Here is a 20,868-nt window from a genome sequence, read left to right on the forward strand (position 1 = left end):
AAAAAAAAGTCTGGGCAAATGAGGAAACATCAAAAGAAACATCTATCCAAAGAAAATGTCTAAGGAGACAAAGAACAACAAAGCACAGACTGAGGTGGGCATTGGGATACAAAAGCCTCCACATACAAAACTTGAAATAATAATGGGAATTGGTCTCAGGTGCTAGAAGAATTCAAAAAGAAATCCAAAAATCAAATAAGAGAAATGGAAGGAAAATCGGGAAAGGAAATGAAAGTAATGCAAAAAGAAAATTGGACCTAAAAAAGCAAAAATTGGTCAAGTGGCAAAAGAACCATAAAAATCTAATTCAGAAAAAGTAAAATGGAGCAAATGGAAAAGGATGATCAAAAGGTCATGGAAGAAAGTCATTCTTTGAAGATTAGAAATGGGCATATAAAAGCTAATGACTTCATGAAACAATGAAACAAAATCAAAAGAATTTTGAACATAGAAGAAAATATGAAATATCTGAATGAAAAGCAATTGACCTGGAAGATAGATCCAGTTAAGACAAAAAATTGTAAAAGAAAACTTCTTTGATATTCTCTGAATCCTAAATTAAAAGAAAAATTGAAAGAGTCCGCAGATCACCTCCTGCAATGAATCCCCAAATGACAACTTCCAGGAATATTATAGCCAAATTGAAGAAATCCCATGCTAAGGAGAAAATCCTGGAGTTTTTTATATGCTTCCACATTGTTTTATTTCATACATTTATAAACAGTATTCGAAGACTGTCCATAGACTTTGTCAAATAGCCAGAGGAGACCATGTTGCAAGTGTTAATGATTCCTGTCTTACTTCTCAACATTTCCTCAAGGTTTGCTATTGCTTCATGTCCCTGTGGGCCACAAGGAAAGAGAAAACAATAACTGATTGATATGGGACTAGTTTTCAGATAAGACATATAGATTGCTTGAGATTTACAAGTTTTCTCTAATTCTCCTTCCACCAATCTTAGGACCTAACATTTCTTGGCAACATAACCTAGGTTCTTGGTTAAGAGTTTCTACAGAGCAGGTAGAGGTCTTCCACTTTCCCAGGCACACAAGGCCATGTTCAAATAATGCAATAAGATTTTCTCCCAATTCCCACAATTGAATAAACTTTTCTCACAGGACATACATTAGACTAGGCACAGAACTAAATAAAAATGGAAGTAAGTTAGCTAGAGAATTGAGTCACAAGATTGGTTCATACAATACTCACGTTTAAGCACTTGCTCTCCTAATCCCTCAATTTCTCACACATGATGCTTCCCCTCTTGCACTCTGACATTTCTTATACATTCTTGAGTGTTCCCATATGGCCTCAGTAAGATCACCCAACACTTGGGAATAAAGATGCAGCCTAGTAATCCGGCACTGGAGGCCAGGATGGAGAAGATCTCCACTACCACCATCGCCTTGCCCTTGGTGCTCTGGTAAGTGGGCAGGAAGGAGACCCACACACTGCAGAACACCAGCATGCTGAAGGTGATGAACTTGGCTTCATTGAAGGTGTCAGGCAGGCTCCTGGCCAGGAAAGCCACTGTGAAGCTCCCCAAGGCTAAGAAGCCAATGTAGCCCAAGACACAGTAGAAACCAAGGACAGAGCCCTCATTACATTCAATGATGATCTGATTGGGTTGGGAACATGTATCTGTGTCTGGGAAGGGGGGAGAGATTCCCAGCCAGATGCCACATAGAATCACTTGAATCCCAGAACAAAGGAGTACGACACAGTTGGAAACTCTCGGTTGAAGCCATATCTTGCTCCTGCTCCCTGGTGCTGTAACCTTGAAGGCCAGAACTACCAGAATGGTTTTTGCTAAAATGGAAGAAACAGACACAGTGAAGACAAGCCCAAAAGTTGTTTGTCTGAGGAGGCAGGTGGCTGCAGTGGGACGGCCAATGAAGAGCAAGGAGCAGAGGAAACAGAAAGTGAGGGAGATGAGGAGAGTGTAGCTGAGGGCCCAGTTATTGGCTTTGACGATGGGGGTGTTTTTAAATTTCACAAACACCCCAAGAATCAGAACTGTCAGCACAGAGAAGAAAAGAGCCACAAAGGTTAGAGTCATTCCCAGAGGTTCTTTTATGTCCAGGAAGGTAATGGCTTTGGGGAGGCAGTGATCTCTCTCCTTATTTGGATACTCATCTTCAGGACACTTCATACAATGCTTCATATCTGTAGAGAACAAGAAGTATATCATTGTTTGATGCTTTTAGGAATCTTCTTCTTCTTAGACACAGCAAACAGACAAAATAGCCCTGGTCAATTCTTTTGACTAGAGAGGATGTGATGTATGTCACAAGGTATAATTAAATATAATATAATTGTGCCATCTAGTTGATCAAGCTCAGTTCCACTGTGCCAATTTATAAAACTTTGTCATTTTTAAGTCTTAAGTCAAGTTATTTCTCAATATTAATTTTTTCCAATGGAAGAAAATTGCTCTGCATTCTATATGTATATAACCTATTACATGCATGCCTGGTTCTACCTTCCCAATATTAATCATGATAAAAATTTGATATAAGTACTCCCATTCTACAGAAGAGGTAACCAAAGCATGCATAAGTGACTTCCTAAGATCATACAGAGAGTAAGCATCTGAGACTATACTGGAATTCAGGTCTTCCTGACTCTAGCCCCACCTGTATTCACTGTATAACTTACTTACTGAACTCATACTCAGATTTGATGATTGAATTCTCAGAATGCAGCGCACTATTATAAGTTTTACAGGTAGTGTGAGGGTCTGATCCCCCTCTAAAATAATGAATCATCAGTCTTCCTTAATAGTGAGTTAATATGGTACAATTAGATTGCAGCAATATTTATGGCATTTTTTACTAGAAGAAAATAATAAAAATAGATTTTACAGATCATTCCTCCAGAAAACTGTACCATCCTTTTCACAAATACACCAGGCAGCCAATCTTAGAATATTATGATAGTATAGTAAATAAGGAAGAGACACAGCAAAGTCTAGTTGCTTCTCCAGTACTTTGAGGCCTCATGCATTTCTGTCTTCATATAGAACTCCTTTTCACAATCCTTGGAGCTATGAGTGTCAAGTGATTATCTCCTTGTATCAATGTCTTCCTGGAGAGTATGTCCCTCAATTGTAATTCAAGTTCTTTTGTTGTAACTTTCTGACTCCTAGAAAGGGTTTCTCTTCTTGGAGGCTATCTATGGTCAGTCAGAGGATGATGTGATAGAAATCCCACCTCATCTTCACAAGAGTAATTCCTTCTCAGAGGCCAGGTTCTTCCTTTACTTTGGCTCCTACTTCACCTGCCTGAAATTAATTCTCAATCTCTTTTATGTAGTCCCAGTTTGTAAATCAGCAAATATTGTATGCCTTTCCATTCAGCTGAAAACAAAGTCTTTATACTTTTTCAGGGGATTATTAAGCATGGACACCTTGTTAATGCAGGAATACATATTCATTTTTTAATTCCATCAACCGAAGGAGTAATGGAAGAAATCCTTCCATTTACTAATAATAGGTTAAAAACTTTTAGTCTAGAGAAGCTCTTCAGGCATTTTCTGAATCATATTATGATGTGATAAGGATAGTAGTAGATAGTCAAAAGTACAAAGGTACTATTTTTGTTTTCCAACAATTGATGATAACAACCTTATTCCAGTGGGGGATAACTGACTTAAAACAAATAGTCTGGAAATAGTAACATTCAGTCATGATAGACTCCACTATCAGATGAAGATGGCTGGGGTTTTTTGATGTCTTCATTTACACTTGTCCTTAACAGAACTCATTTACTGTTTTGGCCTACTCTCTCAGGTAAATGAGATTTTCTTGAAGTTGAACACAGTCATCTTATCTTCTCACTACTTAGAAGAGCTGTAGTCAGGGATCTCACGTATATACATGTCTTCAATGGATGATGACTTCAGCTGATCCTCAATGCTATTTAGGGTAACTACCAGTTAATCCAGTACTGGAGATTGAGCTAGGCTTATTGGCATTCAGTGTCCACCATTGAAAATGTCTCACCACTGCTTGGCCAATCCCCAGCAAACAGGTCTTGATAGAAGTAATCCTCTTGGAAAAAGCAAGCTTCACAGACAGGATAAAACAGGTCTCCCTTTTCTCTGGAGTGCAACTTTCACTCCTTCCTTGTGTCAGACCCACGGACTTCTTAGACTGTCGGCAAGCTGTGTCCATCACTCAAATCCATCTATGCTACTCTAACTTTCCTTCTAACACTTGCTATGGGGAAATCACTAAACCCCTTATAGCATTAACAAAAAAATTAGTCTCTGAACTGTTAAATTAGAAGCAGAACACCTGACAGCTCTTTCACAATTAAAACAGGCTATTCTATCTTCCTCTGCTCTAGGCATCCCAAATTACAATAAACCATTCACTTTATGCGTACATGAATGAAGAGGGGTAGCTTCAGATATTTTGACTGAATCTTTGGGACCTTCTCAGCATCCAGTTGCTTATTATTCAGCCCAGCTGGACCTAGTATCTTCTGGAGCACCACCATGTCTTAGAGGCGTAGCTGCCACAGCCTTGCTAATGACTAAATCTATTGCTTTAGTATCAGGATGCCCTTTAAGTATAATGTGCCCACATGAAGTCGAAGCATTGTTGCTATGACATGAAACACAGGCATTTTCCAGTCAGAGAATTACAAGATATGAGGTAACCCTGTTAACTAATGATAACATTGCATTGAAAAATTGTGCACTTCTAAATCCTGCAACCTTGCTTCTTGATTTATCAGTTTCAGGTGAACCTGTGCACAATTGTGAATCTTTCATGTCTATGGCTGAAAAAACCTCAAAATGATTTATTGGGCACTCCTTTAACCAATCCAGACCTCATATTACTTATATATGGGTCTTCTTTTATGAAGAATGGTATATACTATACAGGAACTGCTGTAGTAGCAGAATTTGCCCCTCTGTGGTCACCTTCACTGCCCTCAAGTATAAATAGTCAAGGAGCAGAACTTATGGCTCTTAAATATGCCTGCATATTTGCCACAGATAAGAAGGCAACAATTTACCCAGATTCTAAATATACATTTGGCTTATGTAATGCATTGGGTATGCTTTGGCTTCAAAGGGGATTTTTTACATCAGCCAGAAAATGCATAGCCAATGCAGACATTATTAATGAAGTTCTTTCTGCCCTCCAGCTCCTTGAAGCTCTAGCTGTAGTTCATTACTCTGCCCACTCATGTGGTACTGACCCTGTCTCCAGGGGAAATGATGAAGCAGATACTGCTGCAAAATTAGAAGCCTTAGAAGGGCCTGAATTAATTTTACCATTGACAACTACTCATGATTTGGATCTAAGCCTTTCTGTCCACAAGGAAGTGGACAAATGAAAACAAAAATTTAAGACCAAATTAATAAATGGAGTATGGGTATCATCTGCTGACAAACACATTCGCCCTAGAAATGTATATCACCAAATTTGCCATTCCATATGTAAAAATGGTCATTTTGGAACCTGAGACATTTTGGACTCTGTTAAATAAGTATAGATAGCCCCTGGCATAACTACAATAGCCTCCAGAGTATGTACAATCTGCCCTACCTGCCAAGCATTTAACTAGCACGCCTTTTGTGGCATAGCTTTTGATGGGCATCCTCTTGGTTACACTCCTTTTGAATATCACCCAATTGATTTTATTATGATGCCAAAAGCTAAACAGTATAAATTTTGCATTGCCATAGTAGATCAACTGACCAGGTGGCCTGAAGCATTTCCTACTGCTTGAACCACAGTGACTTTTTGTTGCCAAAGTGCTTTTAAAAGAAATTATTCTTCGTTTTGGCCTGCCAGCATGTATTGATTTGGATAGAGGCACTCATTTTACCGATTCAATCTTATCTCAAATATATTCATGTTTGGGGTTAACTCCTAAATTTCATGTCCCCATAGGTCAGGCCAAGTTGAAAGAATGACTAATGAACTAAAAACCATGATTGGAAAATTGTGCACTGAGACTCATCTAAAATGATCTGTAATTCTCCCTCTGGCCCTATTTTATCTTGGAACCAGGTCCAGAGGAGATCTACACAGAGATGCTGTTTGCACATCCTCCAATACAGGCTAAGTCTTTCTCCCACACATATTCATCATTACTAGGGGGAAATACTGCCATTGACTCATACATCCAAAATCTACAGACTAAATTGCAAGAACTCTTTGAATCTGGAGCTGCTATACAAGCAGGTCATATAGATTTCTCACTACATGACTTGAGCCAAGGTGATAAAGTGTATGTGAAGAACTTCCAGCGTACTGGTGCAACTCAGCCTGCCTATGATGATCCATTCAAAGTCCTATTAACTACTCCCACAGACAATAAAATTAGAGAAAAGGACTCATGGCTCCACTGCTCCCATGTCAAGATAGCACCTTCTATAGATGAAGAGTAATTGTGTTGATCCTATTGTATTGGAATAATTGTTTGCTTTAAGATTTGATTCTGGTCTTTTTAAGAATATATACATATGTTTGTGTGTGTATGTTGCTGATCCTCTGCATTTTCGACTATTGTAATTTTGCTATTGGATATGTATTCTGTTGCATTATTTTTAATTGTAACATCCTATATTTCACCCTGGGTATATACTTTTGTAAAAGTCTATGAACTAGTTGGACAGAAAACTTGTACTGATAATTTAGAAAACTAGTATTGTGAATTTTGAAAATTTAGTACTTTCTTTGAACGTGTCTTATCCATTGCCTACTGATTTCAGAAAACTATTGCTTTATTTTGTGAAAATCATTTGCACTCAATCTGTGTATCATGGCTCAGAAGGATATGAATCTCAATTCCTGGGCAAGAAACCTTTATATTCTACCTCTTCTTGAGTGATACTAATCGTAATAAAAATATTTTCGATTGTCACTGATTGTAAGAGATATATTTTTTATTTTTTAAATATTTCATAATTGTTCTTCCATGCATGTGGTATTTGAGTTTTCCAAAGTACATGTTACCAATATTACAAGAAATTTTTTTGATTTTGCACTAGTGTAGGTTTAGAATGTCCATTAGTCCTGATAGTAACAGCCTGCCCAATGGCCCTAGACTGCTGAAAATGCCACTGACTCTTTAACTATTAAGGTACTTTGCTTCATAAATATGTCTGATTCAAGGAAAAGGAATCAAAGAAGGAGCACAGATTTCACCTCCACAGTGCCAAGAAAGCACAGACTTAACCCAAATAGTGCCGAAAGAGCATACAGATCAAAAGGAAACCAATCCAGGTAGGATTGAGGAAATTCTGTGCAATGCGAAAGAACTTTAACCGAGTATGAGACTCAAGGTTGCAGCTCTTGACATATGTTAGGATTCAGGACTCCTTGTATCACATCCCTTCAGCAAAGATTCTAGTATAATCAGGTGTTCAATTGAAACCAAAATTATCTATAGAGACATTAAATGTTGGATCCTATCCCATATCAAATCATAATCCCATATACAACTTTACATAATATTTGATCACACAAGAAAAAGCAACTTGCCATGATCTTTCCTTGATCCATTAACACAATGGTTATTATTACTCTACCCATCCTGTCTGCTGGGTGTTGCACTTGGTCTAGAATTAGGAGAAACTGATTTTTATATATAGCCTCTGACTCTGACTACCTGTATGATCCAGGGTAAGTCACTTAACTTGTCTATCTCAATTTTCTTTTCTGTAAAATGGAGATTATATCTCACAGAGTTGTTATGAAGATCAAATGAGATCATAATTGTAAAGCAACTAGCACCATCCATCCATAGAAAGTATGTTAAAAATGTCAGATATTAGTTTCACTAGTATTATTATCATTCATTTCATCCATACAAATACAGTTTTTTCTCCTGAGGTGATCATTTCACTAGTTCTCAGAACTCAGGTTAAATTCCCCTGGTCATACTTGCCTACAACAGCAAATTCCTTAATTTGCTTTAATTTGCTTCTTTCATTGCTGTTTTTCTTCTTGGGTGAATCACTTTCACCTGAAAGCACATCATTTAGAACTACCTTCATTTATACTTTCTTCTAAAGCATTCACTCAATTTAAAAATTTACATATTATGAGTAACCTCTTCACACTAGTATTCGTATACATCTATATAAAATCACAGATGTAGTGCTGTCATGGACCAGAGATGTCATCTATACCAATTATTTTATTGTAGGGCTAGGCAAATTAAGGATGGGAGATGTGATATGATTTGCCTAAGGTCATACAGGTGCTAAGTATTAGAGATAGTATATGAGGCCAGTCATATAACCCCATATTAATTGTTCTTTACACTAAACCACTATGCCTTTCAAAGATCATAAGAGTGAAGACAGAAGAGACATAATAGGCTATTTAGTCTAACTCTATCGTTTTATAAATGTGGGAACAATGGGACCCATGGAAGTTATATTACACACAGTCACAAAACTATTAAGTATATGACATACATTTAAATCAGGGTTTTTCTAAAATCAGCTCCAGCGCTCTTTTCATAACATCATAATCAGAAAATATACTATGAGGTAGATGGATGTTCAAGGAGGACTAGCAGCTCTGCTATGAAAGCTTACAGAGCCCTATTAAGGGCTATTCATCCACCTTTGATGTTCACCTGGCAGTCAGATCTAGTATATAGATTAAAGAAGCTAGAGCATGCATACCAGCCACTTTCTAGTAAATCATCTCAACAGATGGGCTAAACCAGGTTAAGGGTAACTGATGGGTCACAAATATGTCAGTGAGTTGGGGGTGGGGGGTTCCTACTCACTACATGTGAAGACTTCCACCTATGGAATGGCTGTATAATAACAATTTGTTCCATTGTCCATGAAAGTGGCAGAAGCATGAGCAATGGAGTAGTTAGAGCTTGATCAGGTATGAAAGATGCCAAGGTCATCCACTATTTTCTGAGCCATTACTAATCATACTAACTTTTTGTCTTGCCACTGGACTTCAATTACATTGGAAGAGAGAGTGAGACTAATGATTTTCCTCAACTGCCTCACTTAAATCCAATTCATGAAAGTCTTGACATCACCCAATGATGTCATTGGTCCTCTTCAAAAATGAGGGACAAACAACTACAGTACAGTTTAAAAAGCACTGCCTCAGAGGACCTGTGAGGAGATCTTAACTCTCATACTTCCTGTGTAACCTAGGGGAAGTCACTTAACATCACTAAGACTCATCAGCCACTCCATATTCTCTGGTTGATCAAATGAGGAACTTGAGCTAGATGGCTCTGGAGGTTTCTTCCAATTCTAGAGATACCGTCCTACATATTCATCCAGCCAATACTTATTCCCATCCCTTGGTGTGCAATACTTAAAAGAAGCCAAGATGATGAGATTCATACACAGAGAAAAAAACAAGCAATCCCTCTAGGGGTTGCATATCTTGTTATTTTATCATCAATATGTCATTAAATTATATGTGACCCCAAAAGCCTAATCAATACCAGTATTTTATGTTTTCATTGGTTTTGTTTTTGGGAAAACCACTTCAAATACTTACTGATTTGATTCGAAATCTCTCCCTCTGGGCATGGAGAACAATCAAAGCAGCAGATGGGCTCTCCTTTCCTTTGGGTTTTCCTGAATCCAGGGACACAGCTATCACTGCACACAGCATTGAGAGTCTGAACAGTGATAAGAGAAGAAAGTGTTTCTAGGGTCTGGATCTTAAAAATAAATAGATTGTTTTGTGAGTATAACATTTTGGAAAGGCAAAGAAATCTAAGTTGTAGAAGAGCAATGGAGCTCTTGCAGTAAATTTCTACTAGATCTGTATTAATGGGATCTGATTTTACTTGCCATTCACCAACAACTATCTGACTTTAGCTGGCCTGCTTCTCTGTGTTTCAGATTCTTCATCTGGAAAAGAAAGTTACTGAACCATAAAGGTCCCTTTAAGGTATAACATTCTGTAATTGTAAATGTAATTTTGTTTATTTTAAAAACCTTGACTGTTTAAGGAATCACATACCACTGAACAAAAAAATATCTGCACATAATTTTTATCCATATAAGAAGTAAGGCTACAGAGCTGAAGGATGTGATAGAGTTGATTATGCAATGGAAAGCAAATAGCAAACCCTATACTAACCTGATAGGTATAGTTAGGCAAACTAAATTGTTTTAGAATATTCAAAAATGTGACTATTAAAGACCCATTTTCTATTCCATTAAACAGAACTGCATGATGACTGAATGTCTTTGCTTTAGCTGAATGGGTGATTGGATGTGAATGGATGATTTACTATAACACAACCTATAAAATATTGCAAGATGTGGGAACATCAAGTACTACATATAATTTTCTGGGAGGAAAGGGAGACAAGTAGCAAAGGAAGTTTTTCTCAATAAAAAATATGTATATGCTTGCATTAATAAGAATAAATAATATTTATTCTTGATCTGAGAACAAGAAAAGGCTCTTTCAGTAGATAACCTGAGAAATAAGATGCATTTCCATGTTTTGGAAGCCTTGAATTGACATTGAAATTCCTTTTGACCTTTGTCTCAAATGAACCCCACACTATGGCCTCCTTAGAAATGGTGAAATCTTGACCAAGAGGAGCACTGGGGATAAACTGTCCCACTTTCACCAGAGTTTCAGTCCCATTTTGAAAGAACAAGTACTTCAAAATGTTATAATCAGCTTCAGAACTTCCTGTGGCATCCAAAAACACCTGGTCACCAGCACTGTTGTTAAAGCAGGTGTTCTTCAGAAAAGGGTGGAGCTGAAAGGAAAAAAATATCAGTCACTTCCTAGTTTCCAAGAACAAGGCTCTTACCAAAGCAAGACCTAGGGCAAATTTAGGAGATCCTAGAACTCATGACCCAAAGATTCTGCTTTTGTTTGGTGGGGGCAATAAAATTCTGGTTTCCACAAAAACACATGAAAAGCAGACTCTGTCCTCTAAGGAAATATTTTCATATTTTAAGCACCAAGAACAGTTATTTTTATTTACATTAGCACTTTTTAATTTTTTAACTTTATCCTTATTTCATTCCAATAACAAATTTACAAATAAGTTTTCCAAAGTTATATGGTTCATGGTGTCTCCCTCCCTTCTTCTCTTCCCCCTCCCAGAGTTTACAAGCAATTCTACTGGGTTATATGTATATTCAAAACATATTTCCATATTATTCATTTCTGTAAGAATAATCTTATAAAACCAAAACCCCATATGATATACTCAAATAAACAAATGATAAATCATATGTTTTCATTTGCATTTCTACTCCAACAATTCTTTCTCTGGAAGTGAATAGCCTTCTTTTTCAAAAGTCCCTCCCAATTGTCCTGGATCAATGTACTGCTATTAGTAGCAAAGTCTATTATATTACATTTGATCATCCCACAATATTTCAGTTACTGTGTATAATATTCTCCTGGATCTGCCTATTTCTCCTTATATCAATTCACGTAGGTCTTTCCAGTACTTTCTAAAATCATACTGTTCATAATTCCTTACAGCAAAATAGTAATCTATCACCATCTATGCCACAATTTGTTCAGTCATTCCCCATTGAGGAAAATTCCTTTAGTTTCCAATTCTTTGACATCACAAAAAAACCCAGTTATAAATATTTTTGAGCAGATTCTTTCCCATTTTTTATCTCTGAGATAAAGACCTAGTAATGGTATTGTTGGATCAAAAGGTGTGCATTTTTTTTCCTTTTTTTTTTTTTAAAACCCTTGTACTTCAGTGTATTGTCTCATAGGTGGAAGATTGTTAAGGGTGGGCAATGGGGGTCAAGTGACTTGCCCAGGGTCACACAGCTGGGAAGTGGCTGAGGCCGGGTTTGAACCTAGGACCTATTGTCTCTAGGCCTGACTCTCACTCCACTGAGCTACCTAGCTGCCCCCAAAAGGTGTGCATTTTTAAAACCCTTTGGGCATAGTTCCAAATTGCCTTCCAGAATAATTAGATCAATTCACAGGTCCACCAGCAATGCATTAGTGTCCCAATTTTGCCACATCACCTCCAACATTTATTATTTTCTTTTACTGTCATATTGACCAGTCTGAGAGCTGTAAGGTGGATACCTCAGCATTGGTTTTTTAAATATTTTATTTTTTTAGAAAAATTTTCCTTGGTTACATGATTTTTGTTTTTACTTTCCCCTTCATCACCACCCCCCATATCCAATGCACATTTCCACTGGTTTTAACATGTGTGATCAAACAAGTCTTATTTACATATTATTGATTGTTGCATTGGTGTGGTCGTTTCAGGTCTACATCCTCAACTATGTCTCCATCAACCCATGTGTTCAAGCAGTTGTTTTTCTTCTGTGTTTCTAGTCCTGCAGTTCTTCCTCTGAATGTGGGTAGTGTTCTTTACCAATAAGTCCCTCAGAATTATCCTGAGTCATTGCTTTGCTGCAGTACAGAAGTCCATTACATTGGATTTTACCACAGTGTATCGGTTTCTGTGTACAATGTTCTTCTGGTTCTGCTCCTTTCACTCTGCATCAATTCCTGGAGGTCTTTCCAGTTCACATGGAATTCCTCCAGTTTATTATTCCTTTGAGAACAATGGTATTCCATCACCAGCATATACCACAATTTGGTCAGCCATTCCCCAATTGAAGGGCATACACTCATTTTCCAAATTTTTGCCACCACAAATAGCACAGCTATAAATATTTTTGTACAAGGCAGTTTATCTATGATCTCTTTGGGGTACAAACCCAGTAATGCTATAGCTGGATCGAAGGGCAGGCAGTCCTTTCGAGCTCTTTGGGAATAGTTCCAAATTGCCATCCAGAATAGTTGAATCAGTTCACAGCTGCACCAGCAATGTATTAATATCCCTCAGCATTGTTTTAATTTGCATTTCTCTAAGAGGGATTTAGAACATTTTTTCATATGGTTATTGGTAGCTTTGATATCTTCATCAGAAAACTGTCTCTTCATATTCTTTGACCATTTATCAATTGGAAAATGACTTGGTTTCTTATAAAATTGATGGTTCTTTATATTCTTGACTGTGTCTTCTTCGAGATGAATTTTGTATTTATTTCTTGTTCTATAGATGCCTTTGGGTATGTTGGCTTTCCACTTGATGTTACCCATATGCCATTCTCTTTCCTAGCTCCAAAATTATGCTGTAATGTTTGAATTTCTGTGTCTATATATTCTCTTTTTTTTTTCTTTTAAAAACCCTTACCTTTCATTTAGGAGTCAATACTATGTATTGACTCCAAGGCAGAAGAGTGGTAAGGGCTATGCAATGGGGGTTAAGTGACTTGCCCAAGGTCACACAGCTAGGAAGTGTCTGAGGCCAGATTTGAACCTAGGACCTTCTGTCTCTAGGCCTGACTCTCAATACACTGAGCTACCCAGCTGGCCCCTATGTATGCTCTTTCAAGATTTAATGATTTTATGACTGAGAAAGCCGTTATGTAGGCTGGGGCATTTTGTGCTGCACAACAAGCAGTAACATCAGCATGATGATTACTGGATGAAACTGGATCTCTGCCAAAAGAATGACCTCTGCAATGTATCACAGCCAATTCTTTTGGTTTTGTAATAGCAATCAGTAAATCTGTGATAATCTCCACCTGAACTATCTGCTTTCTCCCTGATGTAATAAAGCCTCTCTATTTCCATATGGAACCAGCTGCAATAGAGATATGGCAGATAGAGAATGTGTATCCAGAATCTGTATAGATATTAGCCCTTTTTCCTTCAGATAACAAACAGACATGTTTCAGAGCTACTAACTCTACCCCTTGTGCACTCATATTCTTGAGTAATAAACCTTACAACAATGTCTCAAATTCAGTGATGACTGCAGCCCCTGTAAAATAAATAACATTCTGCATTAAAGATGAACCATCCATATTTAAAACAAGGTCAGGATTGTTCAATGGTGTATCTTTCAAATCCATATCTTGACTCAGTTATTCTATTAATTGGACTACTTCAGTACAGTCATGCAATGGCTCTCAATTTGTAGGTAAAATAGGTAATAGTGTAGCTGGATTTAAAACACTATACCTCTTGATTAGTTGTTTCTTAGTCTTTGGGGCACTTAACTTCTGGATGTCTGCTAAATGTTTTTTGGGAAGTGCTTATAGAGCCTCCAGATAAAACAAATCCCAAATACTCAACTCTTGGTAAACACCATTGAAGTTTAGCCTTAAATACTTCATGTCTCCATTTACACAACTCACAGGAAAGAAATGTACTATCCCTTAAACATACTTTGGCACTGGGAGAAGCTAAAAGTATGTCATCTACAAAATGAACAAGTTTATTGTCTTTGAATCTGATTATCACTAGATCTTTATTAAGGATTTGCAAAAATAAGGATGGACTTTCACAACCCTTGAGGCAAACAACTACAATAGAAACTTCTTCCCTGCCAGGTGAAAGCAAATATCTTTTGTGAATCCTTGTGTATCAGTATTGAAAAGAAAGCAGAACATAAGTATACCACCATGAAATATCTAGCACTGCTTGGTATTGATGAGATAATTGTACCTGAACTTGGAACAACTGGACGGGACTTTACCACGTAGTCATTAATAGCCCTCAAATTTAGACAAATCTATAACAAGGCCTTCAATTTTCATCCAATTTTGGCTTCTTTATTGGGAGTATGGGTGTTTTGAACACGTAAATACATGGCACTATAATTCCTTGTTCCAATAATGACTCTATCTTAGGGGTAATACCAGCTACTGCCTCTTTACATAAAGGATATTGTGCTATGCAAGGTGGTAGACCTACTTTGTCTTAGCTTTAATTGGAGTTGCAGATGTTAATAAAACAACATCTGTAGAATGAGCAGCCCATATCTGTTCTGGTATATCAACAGGTGTAGGATAAACTCTACCTCCTTCTGCTTCTGCCTCAACTATATCTAAGAAAAGATCCAGAGCTCTTTCAGGAAGTTCTAAATTTATACCCCCTGTCAGTGTACATTGAATAGTAGCTCTTAATTTACATCAAAGATCTCTCCTAAGTAAATTCATAGGTGAATTGGGCATTAGTAAGAAAGAATGTCCTACACATGAAGGACCCCATGATACCATTTTGGATTGCAACTTCTTCACCCTCTGTGGTCTTCCAGTTACTCCTACCACTTCCATAGTTCCCATAGCCTCACAATCTCCTGGGAATGTTTGCAGTACAGATTTAGGTGCTACAGTTTCCAAAAGACAATCATAAATCTGTTCCCCCACTTTCAGAGTAACATGAGACTCTGTGCTACTCAGTGGGGAATGAGTTTGAATAATAGGAATCAGCATATCTGGATCAGGAAACTATAGTCTTAGTTCCTGTCCATCACCTTCCATTTCCTCATTTATGCTTCCATCCTTGTTTTCTTCTGGTCCTCCAGTATTATCATTCTGCCAGCATTTTTGTGACTCACTCCACCTCCATTAGTCTCTACATTTCCATTGCTCACACTCACAATTTCATTATTATTTTCTACATTATTTACATCAATTATTTCATCAACTTCATTATTTACATTAATTATTTCATTATTAATTTCATTATTTACATTATTTATTCCATTAATTCCATTAATTATTACATTATTTTTACATTTTTAAACTGTATCATTAACAATTTTTTTCCACATTCATTATATAAACTTAATTTAAGGGGGCAGCTGGGTAGCTCAGTGAATTGAGAGCCAGGCTTAGAGATGGGAGATCCTAGGTTCAAATCTTGCCTCAGATACTTCCCAGCTGTGTGATCCTGGGCAAGTCACTTGACCCCCCATTGCCTAGCCCTTATCCCTCTTCTGCCTTGGAGCCAATACACAGTATTGATTCCAAGATGGAAGGTAAGGGTTTTAAATAAATAAATAAACTTAATTTAATCATACCATCCTTTTGACACCTTCATGCTGAGCAGCCTCCATTTAGAAAATCAACCTTCTGAGCATTCCCTCCAACCACCTGGAATACTTAGGCCTTCTCCTATCTGGATAAAATCCTGCATACTTTGCGAATCTAGAGCTTGCTGGGAAACACTGCTACACATACGATTACAGCTATTATTATTACCATTATATACATTATTACTAAATCAATTTTTAAATCTATTTACACTATTAAAATTCTGCCTATATCTGTTATAATAAACACTGCCTCAGTTTCCCTTATTTTGAACTTCAAATTGTCCTCTATATCTCCATTCCCTGACCATGTGCCCCACATGATTACTTAAGAAGCATATGAGAGGATTTTCCCTAGTTTGCCTACAATTGAATTCCTGCCTTGGAAGTCTGTAAGACTATAGGGCTGCAACAGTCAACTTGCTGAATCTCACTTTCCTAGACCTTCTTATTAGTTTCCTTTAATTGCTCTTTTAGTTTTTCTATAACCTTGGTCTTATGATCCTCTTGTCTGTCTATCTCATCCTGATGTGTATATATATATGTAGTTGTTCTCTTTAACTCATCTAGTCCCATGGTAAACCAAGTTGGCAGTTACTCCTAAAATAGGTCTTTACTACAGGACAGGCATTTTTCACAAACTGCCTCTGGATGTGACTGACATTCTCATGCAAAAGCAGATCCAGACCAAGCCATCTTTCCCCACAGTCAATAATCCAATCCAGGAAGCCAGCTAGAGTCTCCCCTTTATCTTTTCTCGAGAGTTCAAATTTGGACCATGCCTGGACTTAGCCCCCATTTTCTCCAGCATAGACTCCCTTTGCCATGCCTAGTTGCTTATAATTCTCCACAGAATTAATCTCTACATAGTTATACTCTGGACACCATGGTGCGAGATCAACATTTGTATCAATCTGCTCCACTATCTGCTGTTCCTCCCTTCTAGTTAAAATCTCATCCATTAATAAATCAAAATCTTGAAATGTTAGATTGTAGATTTTAATCACTCTCTCTAGTTCTTTGACCCCTTTAACAGGCTCATCTTCAAATTTTGGAATCTTCTTTTTCAATAATTCCAATTCCCCCTGGGTGAAATTCTTATGTTGTCTCAGATGTACTATACCCTGATATTACTGTAACATAGGACACATTGTTTAGAGGATAAAGGGTAACTGGCTTCTCCTCTAAAGCTGCAGCTTCTAGCTCTAGCTTAGTAGGAGCTCACTGTGCTTCAGCCCCTTTAAGCTTCGCTAGTCCATGCACCTTTAAACCTTCAGCCTTACCAGTTAATTTTTTCAGCTATTAATAGGTAGTGTAAATGTTATACAATTTCTCTTGCAGAGCCATGACAACATTCTTTAAATCAGCAATCCCAAAATTTAAATAACCAAAAACATTGTATCTCTTAAACAGACACACCAAGAATTTAATCATCACATATAACAGACCACATAGTAAATCTCCAATTTGGCATAGGATAAACCCCTTCTTATACTAACTTTGGTGTAAGGAAGCAACACTTCCACTTTCATAACATCATAAAACTAATCAGGCAAGATAACAACAAAAACAGGGGATTAGGGAGAAATACCATGCTAGAAACATTTTATTAAATTAATATAGCAGTTATTTAAGATACCAATTGTTGTTTCAATGTAGCAGAGCAGCTAACAGTCAATCTATTATTTACTTCCACTCTATTAGCTACTTAGACCAAGTAGCAGTTGTTACAATGAAGTTGAGGGAAAAACTTCTAGCACTCTACTGAGTTCAACCATGCAATGGAAAGTTCCAAAGGAGATTTCCCTGAGTCCCCTGGCCACAGAATTCTACTCAAGATGACTACCTGCCATTCAGAGTGTAGCCCTCCAGCCAGCCACACCAAGATTCTTTTGGTCTGACTGAGCTTGCAAAAGCTGCTCTCAGAATTCCAAGAGGCTGTGGATGAAAGTTGTCCCACAAAATTCAAAATCTCTTGTGGTCCTAGCCTAGCTAGCCTCACCAAATGTAATGTGGAAGAGTCCTAGAGGGATGTTAGATGTTACAACTCACCTAGGAACTCCACAGGGTGAAGTAAGAACCAAACCCTTTGGTTATAAAACAAAGTTTATTTTAACAAAAAGGGATAAGGAGTACTGGAAGATATGACCCTGACACTCTTCAGGCTACCTCCACCCAGCTCCTATGTCTTCTTGCATAAGGAGAGCCTTCTGTTCTTCTTTAGGACTTACCTACAGCTCCTTATGTTATCTAAAACCCTTTCCCAGACTATCTGACTTAATCCTAATCTTCCCACCAGCAATCAATAAAGAAAGAAAGGGAAAAATCTTCTGGGTTTGGCTGTTATACTAAGTAACTCAAAGTTATAGGTGGAAAGTTTTGAACTACCTTAGCCAATAGGAAGTCTGCTAGATGGATCACTGATAGATGAAGACTGGTCTCAGCAAACCCTTTGCCTGGATGTCAAAGATTTTCTCCATGTAAATCCTGACTTTCTAGGGAGAATCTCTTAGAGCAAAACTCCTCCTTAAGCTTGAAATTGTAGGAAGAGACAAAACCTACTCCCAGCTCATATCAAATCAAAGAAGGAAGTGAAGTTCATTTACCTTCAGTTGTAGTTCCACAATTTCTTTCTTACTCAAAATCTTTTCCCAGGGCTTATCTCAAAATTCCCTTCTTTCCACTAACCCTAGAAAACCACTCTATCCTTAACCATATTCCTATAATTGTACAATTGACCTTGTTCCCCCTCTTGACTGGAATACACACCCTACTCACCTCTTCCACACAGAATCCCTTGCTTCATCTTCAATTCCCTCACTTATCTTCTCCAGACTACCTTTGATGATCCCTTTCCCTCTAAATGAGTGTGCTCCTTCCATTACCTTGCAGGGATGATTTCACTCTTTTTTGTTTGTCTCCCCAGCTCCTAGCACAGTGATTGACACATATGAAGCCCTTCATAAATACTTGGTGATTCATTTATGGATTTATTGGGAAAATATAAGACTATATTTTATAGAAAAGTTGAAAACTTATTTTGGGGGGAAAGCCTCTGCATTAAAAACAAGTCCTTGATGTGGTGAGGTTAACCTTATACCTACCACAGTACCATAGTAGGCACTTAATGTTACCTGCCAAGGTTGGGGTACCCAGGGTTCTCCAACTCTTACAGATCCTCTCTCTGTGGTCGCCAGGAGTATTTCATGAAGGGCCCTGGCCACAGCATGCACAGCATTGTAGATGGTATAACTCAGATAAGACATAGTCATGTCAAAGAAGCGCAGAGGTAGAGTCTCCAAGGAGGCATTTGGTGAGCATTCATTTTGTTCTTGATTTTCAAGTTTTTCTTGATCTTTGAATGCTGAGCACCAGAACTCCTTAAGTACAATGTCCTCTGGGTATTTAGCAGGATTTACTGTCCTGAGAAAGGGCTTGAAACCAGGTATTTCATTTGTCATCTGGGAAAATGAAAGTGCTCCATGGAAACTATAGCCATCATCCCAATGGGGTCTCATGGTGATGTCCCAATGAGATGTGGTAATCCAGACCTTCCATAAGAAGAAAAAAAGAGGTTGTGAATATCTAAGGATCATGAGGGAATCTGTGTCACCATGAATGATGATCACTCTGACTGAGGATCGTAAGATACGTGGCATGAACATGTCCTGAGATTCTGTATGTCTTCTTTCACTGACTGGGAGCTTCTCAGTGTAGGCCAGACAAATACCATGCTTGACCATATCTCCTCTTAAGTCCCAGAGGAATTGCTCACCTCTCATGTCATCTGTGGTCACCAGACCTATCCATGTCCATTCAAAATGTGCTATTAATCTGACAATACCATGGAACAGTGAGGAGTCCCTTTGGGCCACTTGGAAGACAGAAGGGAAGTGAGCCTTGTTACTCAGGGTGGTATCAAAGGGCCCATAGCTGATCTGGTTGGGAAAGAAAAATGGGGCATTTGGGGCTTTGTACCTCTCATATTGTTGAGCAAATTTCAGCAAAGTACAGTCAGTAAATTTATGTTTTATTGGAAGAAAAATGGTGGTTTTAAGAATTCCCTATTCATTATTTACAATTATATCTTTATTAGTTTAGTTATTCAGTATCAAACAATCAAAGAATCTTTCATATTTGTAGATAAATAATAACTAATTTGATGTAGGTAAAAAAATTAATAATCTCAAGAGAATTTGTGAAAATAAATATGAAGAAGGAATCTGGTAGGACCAGATCTCAAACTTTACAACAAAGTTGTAACAATTAAGACAATGTGGTATCATCTAAGAAGTACAGCTTGGAATATGGTGTCCCAAAAAGCAAGGGATCTAGGACTAAAAACCCAGAATTACATACCCAGCAAAACTTAGCATAATTGTCCAAAGGGGAAAAAATGACATTTAATGAAATAGAGGAATTTCATACTTTCTTGACCAAAAAACAATCTGAAAAAAAACATTTGAAGAGTAAATTCAACACTCAAGAGAAACCTAAGAAGGTAAAGTGACTACTTAAGAGTTTTTTATAAGTTTAAATAATTCATATCTGGGAAGGTGACAATTGAAATCATTAAGATATCTATGATACTTGAGTAAAGCAAGGTACTTAAAGTATGCAAGATACCTAAAGTACCTAAAATACTTAAGAATCTTATCACTATTAGAACAAACAAAAGTAGTATACATAAAAAGAAGGAAGGAAACTAAATAAAATTGACTGATACCCAAGAAAACAAGGGATAGTAAAGAGGGACATGTGGAGAAGAGGAAAAGAGAGATAGGAGATAAGTGATTTCTCATTAAGAGGCATAAATATAGTGAAGAAGATGGGGCATGGAAGGGGCTATCTTTGAACATTAATGTCATTGGAACTAGCTCAAAGTGGGAATAATATTGAAATTTAGTCAGCTATAGAAATCTATCTTACATTATAGAGAAGTAGGAGGATAGGGAGAATAATGGAAAGGAGGAATGGACAAAAATAAAGGTGAATT

General features: G+C 37.4%; 1 pseudogene; it reads right to left on the reverse strand.

Annotated features, from left to right (window-relative positions):
• Positions 1–1,235: 1,235 nt before the first annotated feature.
• LOC123230508 overlaps positions 1,236–20,868 on the reverse strand; it is a 49,060-nt pseudogene continuing 29,427 nt past the window's right edge.

This window comes from Gracilinanus agilis, chromosome 1, assembly GCF_016433145.1.
Source record: "Gracilinanus agilis isolate LMUSP501 chromosome 1, AgileGrace, whole genome shotgun sequence".
In the NCBI taxonomy this organism is placed as follows: Eukaryota; Metazoa; Chordata; class Mammalia; order Didelphimorphia; family Didelphidae; genus Gracilinanus; species Gracilinanus agilis.